This window comes from Triticum aestivum, chromosome 7A, assembly GCF_018294505.1.
Source record: "Triticum aestivum cultivar Chinese Spring chromosome 7A, IWGSC CS RefSeq v2.1, whole genome shotgun sequence".
Lineage (NCBI taxonomy): Eukaryota > Viridiplantae > Streptophyta > Magnoliopsida > Poales > Poaceae > Triticum > Triticum aestivum.
Window position 1 is genome coordinate 186,698,639 of NC_057812.1, and position 17,643 is coordinate 186,716,281.

The window sequence follows — 17,643 nt, forward strand, 5'->3', positions numbered from 1 at the left end:
ATCGCCTTTGAGATTACAGCCCCCGAGGTGACGTCCAACCGCTCACCCTCGATTGGCGCAGCTGGCTCCGAATTAGGGGTCACAGTCGGTGCGTTTGCGGCCTCCAGGGTACTGTTCGGCGGCAGAGCTAGATCATGCCCCACGAGACAGTGCGGCGCACTTGGCTGTGGCTCGAATCCGTCGAAGATCAAATCTCCGCGGATGTCTGCCGTGTAGTTTGGGCCTCCAAACCTGACTTGATGGCCAGGGGCGTAGCTTTCGATCTGCTCCAGGTGGCCAAGTGAATTGGCCCGCAGTGCGAAGCCGCCGAAGACGAAGATCTGTCCGTGGAGAAAAATCCTCACCCTGGACCGCATTGTTGTTGATGATCGAAGGAGCCATCGGGCCTAAAGGCGACGACACAGAGGAACTCTCAATGAAAGCACCAATGTCGGTGTCAAAACCGGCGGATCTCAAGTAGGGGGTCCCGAACTGTGCGTCTAGGCCAGATGGTAACAGGAGACATGGGACACTTTGTTTTACCCAGGTTCATGCCCTCTCGATGGAGGTAATACCCTACTCCTGCTTGATTAATATTGATGATATGGGTAGTACAAGAGTAGATCTACCACGAGATCAAGGAGGCTAAACCCTAGAAGCTAGCCTATGGTATGATTGTTGTGTATGGAGTTGATTGCCTACGGACTACAACCCTCTGGTTTATATAGACACCGGATAGGGTTAGGGTTACACAGAGTCGGTTACAATGGCAGGAGATCTTGAATATCCGCATCGCCAAGCTTGCCTTCCACGCCAAGGAAAGTCCCATCCGGACACGGGACGAAGTCTTCAATCTTGTATCTTCATAGTCCAGGAGTCCGGCTGAAGGTATAGTCTGGCTACCCGAATACCCCCTAATCCAGGACTCCCTCAAAGAGCCATGGAGGATGTATGATCCTATGATGGACATGCAGATTTATCCACTTTCTGCAGTGATCTATCATATAGGCGAGGCCGCGGTTGAACAACGCAATTGGCCTGAAGTCTTTATAATTCACAGATCTTTTGGGCACTTGGCAGATTACAACCTTGAGCAAATCAAACTTGGTATCATGTTGTCTACTGTAAGATTCTGAGTATTCTGGGCCGCGGTGCCATAGCAGTGCAGTGTTAATGGAAGGAAGGGGGATCAATCACTGGGTGTAGACCTCCATGAGCATCTAGCTATCGTGACCATCGATGAGCACCATCCAAGACGTGTTCATCCCGACCCAGTACATACTGTTAATGTAGTAAAGGGAGATGGTGATAGAATCACAGTCGAGGGGGTTGATGCTCGCCACCCTACGATCGTTATGCTGCATGACACGCTGTTTCTGAAGATCAGGCGGCATCAGCCATTAGGGAGCTGGCTTAAAAAGCTCCTACCAGAGGACTTTGAGTACACGGTACAGCCCCGATGATCATGCGGCGAGCCGCATGGTACTGAGATTGTCCACATGCGAAACAATGAGCTTGATTACCTTTGTGGGGAGCGAATTCCAGCCACTCTTTCGGCGGACGCTGCTCGGTTTTGCCATTGTTAGTGCTTGGGTTTCGGAAGAGGGGGGAGGCGCCTAGCGGGGATGGAAGATTGGACGATTATGTGCGGACGGGGATGGAGAAGCGAATATGTGTTGCGGGAAGTGGACATGTGATGATGACAATGTAGCAGCAGCACACCGCTTGACTTACAAGACGCATCCCAACACCATAGAGTCATATCGATGCCAGACAACATGCTTGAGTGATCATAGTACTAGTACAATAACCTACAATACCTACTACTATGCCCTAGTTTTTTTTTCATATAATGGAGTAGGAATATGCTCTACTACTAGTACCAGAGGAGTAGTATATTGTAAAATAGTTACAAACTTCAATGCCTGAGCATGGAACGATTACGAACCGCCATCAGTGCTAACTCCAATCCCCAGCAAACGTTCACTTGGAGACATGGCAGTTGCAAACGCCCCTGACACAGTTACAGTACGTTTGTAAGGGTGGCGGTTTTTTCAAATACTATGGATTAAAAATAGGCCACCGTTGGATGGAAATCTGACAGTTATGTGGGATTCGCCAGGATTGGGCTCGTGGCAAAAAATTGCCAGATATCATTACTAAAAAAGGTTAAAGCACCCGGGGTTATAACTTGGATTGGCTAACCACTAACGCCCGCGACGCAGTTATAGTACTAACATAGTTGTAAAATGGTCAAAGAACGTGTCTATGTGGTGTTTGGAATTCTATGCAAACTAGTAAGATGCCCGTGCATTGCTCGGAACATCAAGATGCATTTTTTTACAAAACACCTGTTATGATTGACCCTTGCAGGAGTAATCCCATGTGTAAAAACTAATGACATGTCGAGAATTTCATCAGAAAAAGGTATCTTGAGAATTTCATCGAACAAATGATATCTCAAGAAAGATGAGAGACAAGGTGAGGAGGAGTGGGGCATGGTGGTGACTGGTGGTCGGACTGGGCGAAAGTATGGGTTTCGACGCCGTCGGCAACGGCCACCATGCCAGATTGTTCTAGAGACTTCCTTTTTTAATTGCTCAGCAATGAGGTTGTGGGAGAAAAGGATGAACGAGGCAAGGCCTTATTTGCAAATGTGAATAGGGCTATGGGTATCTTTTTGCAAAATGGTCATAGTTTCCTTCCTATCCGTCAGATATAGATCGGACAACCTATATTGCAGGATGGCAGGCACATCATCATCACCAACTCTGTTTTTTTATCTAGGGAGTACTAGTAAGGACACCATCTACTGCTTCATGTGCTACTCCTGCGCTCCATTCGGCAGGCACAATGTCCCCTACATCCACTCCCTCCGGCACTCCATTCGCTGGGTGCAATGTCCCCTACAACCACTCATGTTTCATGGATGGCCTGGTCGATGCCTGCAAGGTTCCCTATGTCTACAAGAGTTTCGGCTGCGAGAGGTACGTCGACTAGCACTAGCTGGCAGTGCATAGTTCCAGATGCGCGCACACGCCCAACTACTGCTATGAGTGCACAATGCCATTTGAGGGCTCGCCGGAGAGCCTCGTGCATCACCTCATGGCACCGCCCATCAATCTCTACTGTCCCGCGATAGTAAACATCAAGTATGAGACATGCTACCCGTTTGCCTTGCCAGAGTCGCTGGAGGATCACCGCCGCCTACTAGTCGTGGAGGAGGACGACATTCCTATTGTGTTGCCTTAACACTTGATGGATAGCTTGTAGGCTTTTCCTGATTTTTCTACTATGTATGTAGTATTTGGTTGCAAAGCATTTTATGTCCATGTATATCGTCTAGATCTATAAACAATTTGTAGCGACCAGACCTCAAACGGTCCAATCTCTGTGCTCAGGTGTCATCCCTGGATAAGTAATGCTGACACCACACAGTACTTGAAGGATTTATAACAGAGTAGCAATCACACACTTATTACATCGACTGTCTCAAAAGAGAACTTATTACAATAAATATGGCTTAAGGCCATCTAATAACGATAACAATAGAAGGCTTGGAAGATAAGTGAGTCCATCAACTCCAACGGCATCACTGAGTATAGAACCATGACCAAAAAGCACCTTAATCATCGTCTGAAAAGTCTGCAACATTAACATTGCAGCCCGAAACGGGTCAGCACATGGAATATGTTGGCAAAGTAACACATAGAGAGTAATGGAATGAAATAGGCTATACTATATGCATATTTGGCTGGTGGAAAGCTCTATGGTTACAGTTTTGCGAAAAGCCAATTTTTCCCTACTGCAAAGGAATAAATTTTATTTAACTAACATGGTGGTTGTTAAACATTGAGAATGGTTGATAGCATTCTCAATCCCAATTAAGCATCACCTTTAAACAAAAGGGAAAATTTTGTTTTTGCCACTCTAGATTTTGCCGATTTTCCTTATGCCACTCTAGATTTTGACATTTCACTTTTGCCACTCTTAGTTTTTGACAATTATCTGAATTGCCATTCCGGTGGCAAAAGCATAAATTTTGGAGTGGCGATTGTGATACATTTCAAAAGCTAAGAGTGGCAAAAATGAAATAAAATTATACTACTTTTGCCACAGAATGGCAATTGTGATAATTGTCAAAAGCTAAGAGTGGCAAAAGTGAAATGTCAAAATCTAGAGTGGCATAAGGAAAATTGGCAAAATCTAGAGTGGCAAAAACAAAATTTTCCCTAAACAAAACCCAACAAATTAACTTTGGAGTAACATGATGAGATTCACATGATAATCCAGGTACTAGATAATCAAGATGTCCATAACCGGGGACACGGCTAATCATGATTAGTTTATACACTCTGCAGAGGTTTGCGCACTTTTCCCCACAAGACTCGATCGCCTCCGTTTGGTTTCTCGCACTACACGATGTTTGAGAAACGGATGACCGAGACATAGTCTTTCAGAAGTGCTAGCACCTTACAATCGAGTAGACCGTTATACCTAGTTTCCCCTACATCTGCTAGTCTACCACTATAAGAGTTCGCACAACTTAGTCAACTATGCTAGAGCCCATAATAGCTTGTGGCTGCACACAGAAGTTTCCAGTATGAATAATCTCATGATCCCTTTGAGCCTGGGTGGCGGTCCATAAAAAACAGGCAATCCTGGAATACCCAGGTGCCTCAATCCACCCAGATGTGTATTTAAGTTGCCACCTTAGATAAACCATTAATTTAACAATCTCACATCTGTCATGGATACACTCACCCAATCCACGTCTACTAGCATAGCATAGCATAAGTAAGCAACGTAGAGGTAACTCCCAAAGGTTTGATAATAAAACAGGTAATAGGTACTACCTCATCTACTTCCCAAACCCACAATTTAATTAGATCCTAATCATGCAATGTGTGAGGATTGACCTAATGCAATAAAAACTGGGTAGTTGGGAATATGATCAAAGTGTTACTTGCCTTGCTGATGATCCGGGAAACCTAGCGATTCGAAGTAGCAAGCGGCGCACTCCGGGTACTCTATCGCAAACAAACAAGCATACAATAAGTACTCAACTAATGCACAGGTAAAACTCGAATAAGAGATCTAACCAGAAGGTTCAACTTAAGAACTCCGGTTGGCAAAAAGAATCAAATCGAACGAAGCAACGAAAGACAAACGGCAAAAAGACAGGCTTCGTTTACTATTCTAGATCTAGGGCTATTTTTACAGTGGCAAAAACTTGTTTGAGTTGGTTAAACGGAAAGAGGGTTTCGAGATGAAACTCTAGGCGCTTGAATCGCCTGATTCCGATAAACGAGCGAAAAGTTAGACTAAAATGAAAATCAGATCAGGAATCACGATCAGAAAAATCGCGGATTTAATCCGAGAAAAAGAAAAACGACAAACGTTCGTCAGAACGAATGAACGGGCGAACACTCGCTAAATAAATGAACCGGAAAAACCAATCTATTTAAAAAACCGAAACTAAAAAGACCGATGGAAAACCGATCGGTTTTTCTAAAAAAAACGGCGGCGAAAAACTACCTCCGGTGTCGGATCCGGCGGCGCGGCTAGGCGGCTGCGCGGGCGGCGGGGCGGTGCGGGGCGGCGCGGAGCGGCGGCGGTGGCCTAGGGTTAGGGTTCGGGGGCGACGGCGACTTGGGCTGGCCTCGGGCCTCGGGGCGCTATATAAAGGGCCCGGCCAGGCGGAGTCCTCGCCGGTTACGGCCCAGAGTCGGTTCAGACTCTTTTTAAAAAAAAATAATGCTCAGAAAAAAAGGAATACTAAACCGACTCCAAAAATCCCAAAATAAATTTTCCCCGGCTTCTAAAATCAAGCCGCATAGGATGAACATTTATTTGGGGCCTAAATGCAATTTTCAAAAACGTGCATTTTTCCTAAATTCAAATAAAATAGCAAATAAATCCGAATAAAAAATTATTTGATTTTTTATTAAATCCTCAATATTTATTTATTTTGGGAAAGTCATTTTATTCCCTCTCTCATATTTTTGTAATAGAAATAATTGAAGATAAAATAAATAAAATCAAATGATCCTAGTTTTAAAATTTGAGAAAACTCAAATATGAAAATAACGAAATTCCCAACTCTCTCCGAGGGTCCTTGAGTTGCGTAGAGTTTTCTAGGATCAACCAAAATGCAATAAAATATGATATGCAATGATGATCTAATGTATAACATTCCAAATTGAAATTTTGGGATGTTACAAACCTACCCCCCTTAAGATGAATCTCGCCCTTGAGATTCGGGTTGGCTAGAAAATAGGTGAGGGTGGTCCTTCAGCAATTCTTCCTCTCGCTCCCAGGTGGCTTCATCCTCCGTGTGGTGACTCCACTGTACTTTGCAAAACTTGATAACCTTGCTGCGGGTGACTCGACTGGCATACTCTAGATTCTTAACTGGTTTCTCCTCATAGGTCAAATCACTATCCAACTGAATCGCTTCCAGCGGCACTGTATCTCTCAGCGGTATTTCAGCCATCTCTGCGTGGCACTTCTTTAACTGGGAAATGTGGAACATGTCGTGAACTCCTGACAATCCTTCGGGCAACTCCAACTTGTAGGCAACTTCTCCCATACGCTCCAAAACTTTGTATGGGCCTACAAAATGTGGCGCTAACTTTCCCTTAACTCCAAAATGCTTAACTCCTCGAAGTGGTGATACTCGAAGATAAACTCGGTCTCCGACTTTGTAAACTGTCTCCTTGCGTTTAGAATCTGCATAGCTCTTCTGTCCGGACTGGGCTACCTTGAGCCTATCGCGAATAAATTTCACCTTCTGTTCAGACTCTTTTATCAGATCCGGTCCAAACAATTGGAGGTCTCCAACTTCATCCCAAGACAATGGGGTCCTGCACCTCCTTCCATACAAGGCTTTGAAAGGGGCCATCTTCAAACTGGATTGATAACTGTTGTTGTAAGAGAACTCTGCATATGGCAAATTCTCATCCCAACTAGATCAGTAATCTAGCGCACAAGCTCTTAGCATATCCTCCAAAATCTTATTGACTCTCTCGGTCTGTCCATCTATCTGTGGATGGAAAGCTGTACTAAACTCCAGTCTGGTACCCAAAGTTTCATGCAACCGATTCCAGAACTTTGAGGTAAATTGGGTTCCTCTATCTGATACAATGCTCCTTGGAACTCCATGCAGACATACGATTCTGGTCATGTATATCTTTGCCAACTTTGCACTGGTATAGGTAGTCTTCACTGGGATGAAATGAGCTACCTTTTTCAAACGATCGACTACAACCCATATCGAGTCATAGCCTGAACGAGTTCTGGGTAACCCGTAATAAAATCCATGCCTAACTTATCCCACTTCCATTCGGGTATTGGCAATGGCTGTAGCAATCCTGCTGGCTTCTGATGCTCTGCCTTTACTCTCTGGCATACATCACAAACTGCTACATACTCCGCAATATCCTTTTTCATTCCGGTCCACCAGAAAGTATCCTTCAAATCCAAATACATCTTGGTATTTCCTGGGTGAATCGAATATGGTGAATCATGGGCCTCTTGTAGAATTAACTTCCTGATCTCCAAATCATTAGGCACATAAACATGGTCTTCAAACCATAGGGTATCATGCTCATCCTCATGAAATCCTTTAGCCTTTCCCTTGCTCATTTTCTCCTTAATAGAAGCAATCTCCTTGTCGGTCTTCTAGGCTTCTCTGATCTTATCCATTAAAGTAGACTGAATCTCCAATGCTGCTACATAGCCTCTCGGAACTATCTCCAAACATAGCTCTTGAAGAATTTCGGCTAACTCCCTTGGTAAATCTCCCGTCATTAAGGTGTTGACATGGCTTTTATGGCTCAACACATCGGCTACTATGTTAGCCTTACCGGGGTGATAATGCAATCTCATATCATAATCCTTGATGAGTTCCAACCATCTCCTTTGCCTGAGATTCAACTCCTTCTGTGTGAAAATAGACTTCAAACTCTTGTGATCCGTGTACACCTCACAATGGTTTCCAATGAGAAAGTGTCTCCAGGTTTTAAATGCATGCACTACGGCTGCTAACTCCAAATCATGCGTGGCATAATTTAACTCATGTGGCTTAAGCTATTGTGAGGCATATGAAACAACTCTTCCTTCCTGCATAAGCACTGCTCCAAGTCCTCAACATGAAGCGTCGCAATACACCTCATAATCCTTGGTCTGATCTGGCAAAATCAACACAGGTGAGGTAACCAAACGTTTCTTCAACTCCTGGAAACTAGCCTCACATTCCTCGGTCCATGTGAACTTGGTATCCTTCTTCAACAACTCCGTCATAGGCTTAGCAATCTTTGAGAAATTCTCAATAAATCTCCGGTAGTATCCTGCGAGTCCAAGAAAACTCCGGATCTCTCCAACTGTTGTTGGGGCTTCCTAATTGCTCACGATATCAACTTTTATGGGATCTACTACTATACCTTCTCCCGATATAACGTGTCCGAGAAATCCAACTTCCTTCAACCAAAACTCACATTTGCTAAACTTGGCATATAATTGATGTTCTTGAGCTTTCCAAGAACCAAACGCAAATGCTCCTTATGCTCCTCTTCATTCTTCGAGTAAACCAGGATATCATCAATGAACACTACGACGAACTTATCCAAAAACTCCATAAACACTTTGTTCATCATGTTCATAAAATATGCAGGTGCATTAGTCAGACCAAATGACATAACGGTATACTCGTACAGCCCATACCTGGTGGTAAAAGTCGTCTTAGGTATATCTTGTTCTTGAATCTTCAACTGGTGGTATCCTGATCGCAGATCGATCTTGGAAAATACCTTAGCTCCTTGCAATCGATCAAACAGATCATTGATCATCAGTAGTGGGTACTTGTTCTTGATGGTTACTTCATTTAACCCTCGATAATCAACAACCATTCTTAACGATCCATCCTTCTTCTCCACTAGAAGTACTGGCGATCCCCAAGGCGAAGAACTTGGGCGAATATATCCCTTATCCAGTAACTCCTTAATCTGCTTCTTAATCTCCACCAAATCCTTTGCGGGCATCCTATATGCTCTCTTAGATATTGGCCCTGTGCCTGGCAAAAGCTCAATCAAAAACTCAATATCTCTATCTGGTGGCATTCCTGGCAATTCTTCTGGAAATACATCAGGAAAATCCTTCACTACTGGTACTTCCTCCTGCACAACTCTTGTTAAACAATTTACTTGAGTCCTCATCGGCATATGCCGGGTTACGTACTTGATCCTTCTCCCTTCTGGGGTGGTGAGAAAAATTGACTTACTGGCGCAATCGATGTTTCCTCTATACATCGACAGCCAATCCATACCCAGAATTACATCCAATCCTTGTGATTCCAAAATGATCAAATCCGAGGGAAACACATGCCTACCTGTACTTAATGGCACTTGAAAACATCCTTGGCTAGCCATATACTCCGCTCCTGGTGAGCTTACTAACATAGGTGTTCTAAAAACTTATCCACAAATCCCCTTGATATGTATGAATGCGATGCACCAGTATCGAAAAGAACGAGTGCAGTAAATGACTTAACCAAAAACTTACCGATTAGTGCATCCGACTGCTCTTCAACCTCCTCCACGTTAACGTGGTTCACCTGTCCCATGTTGAAAGGGTTCGGCTTCTTCCCAGAGCTTCCATTGTCATTTCCATTCTGGGATTCAGGACATTCATTGGCATAATGTCCGGTCTTTTGGCACTTAAAGCAAGTGACTTGGCTCAGGTCTCTCTTGGCTGGGGTCAATGGGTTGGTGCGGTTCTGGTTGTTGCTTCTTCCATTCCCATTACCATTCTTGGTTCCACTGTGATTGTGCGAGCTACCTCCTCCATGGGTATGCTGAAAATGTCCTCCCGGTCTAGGGGTAAAACGTGGCTTTTGCTAAGCTCCTGAATTGTGCTTCCCTTGTCCATACTTCCTCTTGCGATTCTCAATATGCTGTTGCTTCCCTTCAATCATGAGAGCATGATCTACCAACTCCTGGTAGTTGTTGAAGGTTGCTACCATCAACTGCATGCTCAACTCATCATTCAGTCCTTCCAGAAACTTCTCCTGCTTAGCTGCATCCGTAGCAACGTCATCTGGAGCATAACGTGCTAGCTTACTAAAGTCCTCCACATACTGGCCAACTGTCCTTCCTCCTTGGCGCAAGTTGCGAAACTCTCGCTTCTTCATGGCCATAGCTCCTGCTGAAACATGGGCAGTACGAAAAGCTTGTTGAAACTGGTCCCACGTGACAGTGTCGACAGGGAAAGTGGCTGTGAAATTCTCCCACCATGATGTTGCGGGTCCTTCAAGCTGATGTACGGCAAACTTCACTTTTTCCGCATCTGTGCATCCTGCGATGATCAACTCCCTTGGTGTCTTGCGGAGCCAATCATCTACTACTATCGGCTCGGTGCTACTGGAAAACACCGGCGGATTCAGCCTAAGAAAATGGGCTAAGTGATCAACAGGTGGTGGTGGCGGTGGGTTGTTGTTGTTGTTCCCCTGATTCTGATTCTAGACTGGCAACTGCATTAATGTGTTCTGCTGCTGGATCAACTGGGTGAGCTCCGGTGGGAAGGTAAATCCGGGGTCACGTCTCGGAGGCATCTGAGGGTTTAGAAAAGATGAGATTTAAGAATAGAGGGGGTCTAGAGAGAAACACTACCCATATGCACATGAGGCAAAAGCAAACAATTCACTTCATTCAATCAATCAAACAAGGGCATACAATCAATCTAACGATTGCAAAAGTGCTTGGACTATTATATTTACATGGTGGACTACTACTACTGATGGGGTGGTCTACTAGAAATATTCTTCGGTTGCAGACTCCATGATATCTGCTCCAGCTTCATCAACATAGTCATCATTGCTATCATCTGGATCCGAGTTGGTGTCGTCGATGATGATGTAGTCTTCCGGGCGAATCTCCTTGGGTTCTTCATCTTCTTCTACTGGTGTAGGGCCTCCCATAACTATGTCAATCTTCTTGATCAGATTGTCATTCTTCTCCACTAATACTTCGATTTCCTCTTCAAAATCTTCATGTGTAGCCTTGAGTTCTTCCTCCAGTTCCTTGATTCTTGTCCTCGCCTTCTTCAGATCTATCATATCGGCGCACATCTGGTTCTCCTGACATCGAATGTGCTAGTTTAACTCCTGGATAAAAGCTACAACTGATCTATCCTTCCTGGTACTGATCATCTCCTAGTGCTCATCTCGGCGCCCACAAATCTGGTAGATAGTATCCTTGAGATCATTGCGGTAAACTTCTCCAATGCGTCCCATGGCGATGTCAGCTGCCATGCTCTTTCCTAGACTCCAAGTTGGTGCATCAAAAGAAAACTCTATGGGCTCAGTGACTGGCATGAACATCCTTCCTGGAACTTGAACTTGAATCATCCAGCGCTCTTCTTCTGGTAAAATGGCGTTGTAGGTTCCTATGAAGCTTGGTACTCCTATGTTCAGGTATCTAGTGACTTCCTTCAAGTGACGTCCAAAGGGTGTATCTTCATCCGGTTGCGTGAACTTGTTCCTTGCATCCGCCATCCTAAAAGAGTAGAAAAGATGAGAAGTCAGAAACAGAAGAGAGTGAGTGGGGATCTAGGTCTTTAGCTTAGTGGTTGTGTCCTACAGTTAGCGTGTGCTCTGATACCATCTTGTAGCGACCAGACCTCAAACGGTCCAATCTCTGTGCTCAGGTGTCATCCCTGGATCAGTAATGCTGACACCACACAGTACTTGAAAGATTTATAACAGAGTAGCAACCACACACTTATTACATCGAGTGTCTCAAAAGAGAACTTATTACAATAAATATGGCTTAAGGCCATCTAATAACGTTAACAGCGGAAGGCTTGGAAGATAAGTGAGTCCATCAACTCCAACGGCATCACTGAGTATAGAACCACGACCTAAAAGCACCTTAATCATTGTCTGAAAAGTCTACAACATTAACGTTGCAGCCCGAAACGGGTCAGCACATGGAATATGCTGGCAAAGTACACATAGAGAGTAATGGAATGAAATAGGCCAGACTATATGCATATTTGGCTGGTGGAAAGCTCTATGGTTACAGTTTTGCAAAAAGCCAATTTTTCCCTACTACAAAGGAATAAATTTTATTTAACTAACATGGTGGTTGTTAAACATTGAGAATGGTTGACAGCATTCTCAATCCCAAATAAGCATCATATTTAAACAAAACCCAACAAATTAATTTTAGAGTAACATGATGAGATTCACATGATAATCCAGGTACTAGATACTCAAAATGTCCATAACTGGGGACATGGCTAATCATGATTAGTTTATACACTCTACAGAGGTTTGCACACTTTTCTCCACAAGACTTGATCGCCTCCGTTTGGTTTCATGCACTACACGGTGTTTGAGAAACGGATGACCGAGACATAGTCTTTCAGAAGTGCTAGCACCTTACGATCGGGTAGACCGTTACACCTACTTTCCCCTACATCTGCTAGTCTACCACTGTAAGAGTTCGCACAACTTAGTCAACTATGCTAGAGCCCATAATAGCTTGTGGCTGCACACGGAAGTTTCTAGTATGAATAATCTCATGATCCCTTTGAGCCTCGGTGGCGGTCCATAAAAAACAGGCAATCCTGGAATACCCAGGTGCCTCAATCCACCCAGATGTGTATTTAAGTTACCACCTTAGTAAACCATTAATTTAACAATCTCACATCTGTCATGGATACACTCACCCAATCCACATCTACTAGCATAGCATAGTATGATTAAGCAACGTAGAGGTAATTCACCCAATCCACCTCATCTACTTCCCAAACCCACAATGTAATTAGATCCTAATCATGCAATGTGTGAGGACTAATCTAATGCAATAAAAACTGGGTAGATGGGAATATGATCAAAGTGTTACTTGCCTTGCTGATGATCCGGGAAACCTAGCGATTCGAAGTAGCAAGCGGCGCACTCCGGGTACTCTATCGCAAACAAACAAGCATACAATAAGTACTCAACTAATGCACAGGTAAAAATCGAATAAGAGATCTAACCAGAAGGTTCAACTTAAGAACTCCGGTTGGCAAAAAGAATCAAATCGAACGAAGCAACGAAAGACAAACGGCAAAAAAACAGGCTTCATTTACTATTCTGGATATAGGGCAATTTTTACAGTGGCAAAACCTTGTTTGAGTTGGTTAACCAGAAAGAGGGTTTCGAGACAAAACTCCAGGCGCTTGAATCGTCTGATTCCGATAAACGAGCGAAAAGTTAGACTAAAAAAAATCGGATCAGGAATGGCGATCAGAAAAATCGCAGATTTAATCCGAGAAAAAGAAAAACGACGAACGTTCGTTAGAACGAACGAACGAACGGGCGAATGCTCGCTAAATAAATAAAGCGGAAAAACCGATCTATTTAATAAAAACTAAAACTAAAAAAACCGAACAAAACCGACGAAAAACTGATCGGTTTTTCTAAAAAAACCGGCGGTGAAAAACTACCTCCGGCGGCGGATCCGGCGGCGAGGCGGCGGCGTGGGCGGCGTGGCGGCGCGGAAGGGCGGCGGCCTAGGGTTAGGCTTCGGGGGCGGCGGTGACTTGGGCTGGCCTCGGGGCTCGGGGCGCTATATAAAGGGCCCGGCCAGGCGGAGTCCTGGCCGGTTATGGCCCAGAGTCGGTTCAGACTCTTTAAAAAAAATTACGCTCAGAAAAAAACAAAAGGAATACTAAACGGACTCCAAAAATCCTGAAATAAATTTTCCCCGACTTCTAAAATCAAGCCGCACAGGATGAACATTTATTTGGGCCAAAATGCAATTTTGAAAATGCGCATTTTCCTAAATTCAAAGAAAATAGCAAATAAATCCGAATAAAAACTTATTTGATTTTTTATTAAATTCTTAATATTTCTTTATTTTGGGAAAGTCATTTTATTCCCTCTCTCATATTTTTGTAATAGAAATAATTGAAGATAAAATAAATAAAATCAAATGATCCTATTTTCAAAATTTGAGAAAACTCAAATATGAAAATAACGAAATTCCCAACTCTCTCCGTGGGTCCTTGAGTTGCGTAGAATTTTTTAGGATCAACCAAAATGCAATAAAATATGATATGCAATGATGATCTAATATATAACATTCCAAATTGAAAATTTGGGATGTTACACAATTGTGGATCTTAGTAGTTCTTTTCTATTGATAATCAAAACCTCCCAATTTCTATTGTTTTGATAATACAATATACTGTTATTACTATGCTAACATTGACTCCACAAATATGCTTATGATTGCTCCCTTCGTCAAGAATTACTTGTTGCATATATGGATAAAAATGAATGTATCTAGAACTAAGATACATCTAGGTACATCTATTTCTCTGATAAGTATTTCTAGGTGGAGGGAGTATTAATATGACCTATATATTGGCCATGCCACGACGCTCATATCTTACCCTTATATTTGGATACAATTTATTGCTTGCAGTAATCATCGGCTATGGCATAAATTTTGCATCCTCCTCATGGCTTTAAATTCTGATGGTCATAGCTACTTTGCTGAATGAGTTTGATATCTCAGTATGAACAAAACAGACTCGTGTATTTTTTCACCTACTGAAGTTCTAAGGAAGACGACTACTGAAGTCAAAGGCATTTCTTGAATCTGTTCATCTAGTAATGTTTATACGAAGCGAACATCGGGCTTGCGTGAGACAGAGGCGTCGAGACTCAAGAGTAGGGATCCAAATTTTGAAATTTCAAAGCCGCCCATGTTTGCTCGCTCGCCCCACCGTGGGTGACGGGCGAACCCTAGCCCCCTCCCCATACTCCTCTCCTACTGCCTCCACCGGCGTGGTCCACCGTGGCCTTGGCCTGCGTGGTGCTGGCTGCGATCGACAGGTCTTTCCCCACACACTCGGTCGAGCTCCTTCTAGCGGCAGTGTGGCTCGCCCAACGGCGGTCTGGATCGGCGGAGCGGTTCCTGCAGTCCTCGGGTGCCTTAGGGGCGGTGGCATGGTCGTTGGCTACGGGATGGCACGATGGTGCGGGGGATCGGCCGATGGCGCCCCCTAGGCCCAGATGGGGGCCCTTTGGGCCCCATTTGGGTTTGGGTGGGCCTGCGGCTCTCTACATGGCGGCAAGGCTCCCTGGAGGTGGAGGTGGGGCGATGGTTGTCTCCCGGTGGCAGCGTTGGCAACCGGCATGCTGCAATATGGTAGGAGGACTTCGCGAGCCCATCTAGGTCGGGCTTGGCCAGTAGGGGCCCGGTTTGTCCCAGTTGCCACGTCTAATCAGTTTTTGCATCGGCGGTGGAGGTAGTCCACTCCTGCTTGGCTGAGTTGTTGGTGCCATGGGTCCGTTGTTCCCTCTTAATTACTTCCTCTAGGCCCCGTGTCGGTGTCTCCAGTTTGGCGACGAGTTTGATTCAAGGCTGTGGTGGCGCATGCTAGTGGACGGCATGATTGGTGGAGAACTCAGATTCTCCGGGGTGGTGGGCATTTTGGGTCGGGAGAAATCCATTTCGGTTCCTTTCATGTGCGGTTTTAACTGCTACCTCCATTCTACATAGGGGAATAACATTCTTTTTGATGATAACATATTTCCATGGACGGAGAGTGGCTGCAGTACAATAGTGGTGTGCACAATGAGTTTGACCTCTTCATGACAAGCAAACACAACCACCTATTCCAGGACGACTATAGTGATGAGATGGATGGTCTGCTTGAAGCCACTACTATCATGGGCAACACTTATGATGCCAACATTGTTGCTCCAGACCACAACAACAACGATGGAGAGACCCATACTGAGCAGAGAATGGCCACAAGGCATGCTAATTATCACCGTGTGCATAGTGAACAAATCCTACAACTTGAAGCGTACAATACATACTCAATCAATGTTTCTTACCTAGTGAAGATGTGTACTAATCCATTTTCATTAACATGATCTATAGTGTGTTCTAGGACTGCCCTTATCTAGATGAGAAACTTCGGAAGGACCTTAGTGAGAGGCTTGGCATGAGTGCCTAGCAGGTCAAGTTTTGGTTCCAAAACAAACGCACCTTCAGTAAGGTACATACCATTCTTTCCCACAATTAGTTACATATGGGTCACCTACGATATGCAGTTATATGCACACTTTGCTGTTAAATAGTACAAACTCCACTAAACATTGTAGCATTGTTCGTCATTGGATCTTACAATATACTAATGTATTCCCCTCGTGAACATGGTATCATACTCTAGTAACCACTAATTAAAATGATGCATACCTGAAATTAATAAATGCAGGGCAAGATGAAGTGGTGGTGGACCCAACATCGTTGGGTAGAAAATGAGAGGCTAAAAACTGAACATCAAGCCATGATGTTGGCTATGCAAAACAAGACTTGCCTCAAATGCAGAGGGGTGATGGTACAAACTCAGGATACCTCGGAGCGCCAACGCCTATACACAGAGAATATGAGGCTCAAGGAAGAACTCCTACATGCCATTTCCTATCTTAAAGAAGGTCTTCGCTGAAATGGAATGTCGCTCCCATGGGCCCGCAACTGACCATACCATCTTCGATCTTAGCCAATGTTAATTCTTCCGCATGAACTATAGTTTTACTTGGTTCGTCAGCTAGAAAATAACGCGACATGTTGCATGTGTATGTACATGACTTGTTCGCTTGTTTATTTATTTCCATAGGCTCTCATGGTTGCTACATGGGATGGCACGAGATATGGCAACCATGGCAGCAATGTAGGGGCAGTAGGATGAGCAGCTTTGGGATGGCATTGCCGTGAAGCTCGGTCCAATGCTCATCTTTGTCTCTTTGAGTTTGTAACAAAACATATCAAGTAGATGCCAATAAATAGAGAGAAAGGCACAAGAGCAAATACTTCGAGATCAAGGCATCCAAGGACGGTGAGTTTGTTTAATACATTGCAATGCTCTTGTCTGGTCTCGTCATTGACCTAGATGGGCTTTGGATGACATATCCATTGAAAAGTTCAAGTAGTTCCTATCCATAATTTCCCATGGTAAGTGCATGTGGTCACCTCGCTTGAGACAATCATGGACCTCAAGACCCTCTAAATGGAGAAGCTCATAGGTCTGTTCCTTGCCGTTCAGCAAAGCTATGCCATATGGATGGAAAACCTTTGATAAATAGAATTTTTTCTACAAATGCAGAAAGAGTGGTAGGCACAACAGGGACGTTGCAATCACCTTGACGAACAATCCTAAGATAGAGACAATCGAAAGGGCAAGGTGAAGCCCAAGATGCCATCTGGTGAGATTAGTTGCCAAAAAAGTCATAGTGGTGGCAACATTGATAACACGAGCAAAGTTGAGTCACCGGGCAAGGGTTGGTGCCACAAAAAATGGCATCTGTGCCCACCTGGTGAAAGAATACACAAACCTCACAACGAACGACACGGCGAGACCAACCTGCTGGCTTAGGAGGACACGCCACACTAGTTATGGCGATAACCAGGGACAATGCACTCATGTTAGAGGCTTAGAGCTGGTGCGCATGGGCTCTCAAGCGAGGATGAGAGGCCCCTTGGACCTTCTTATCTTCCGCGGCTTATATGGAAACAAGTCGCACAAAAAATGGAGATTAGCCATTGAAAATTGCAACTTTTTATGATTACTTTTGTCTGGTGCGAGCACCAGTGTGTACCT

At 44.3% G+C, this 17,643-nt stretch overlaps 1 pseudogene; it reads left to right on the plus strand.

Moving 5' to 3' along the window:
* The first annotated feature begins 2,832 nt into the window (after positions 1-2,832).
* LOC123149339 (homeobox-leucine zipper protein MERISTEM L1-like) lies at positions 2,833-16,524 on the plus strand (annotated as a pseudogene).
* Positions 16,525-17,643: the final 1,119 nt, after the last annotated feature.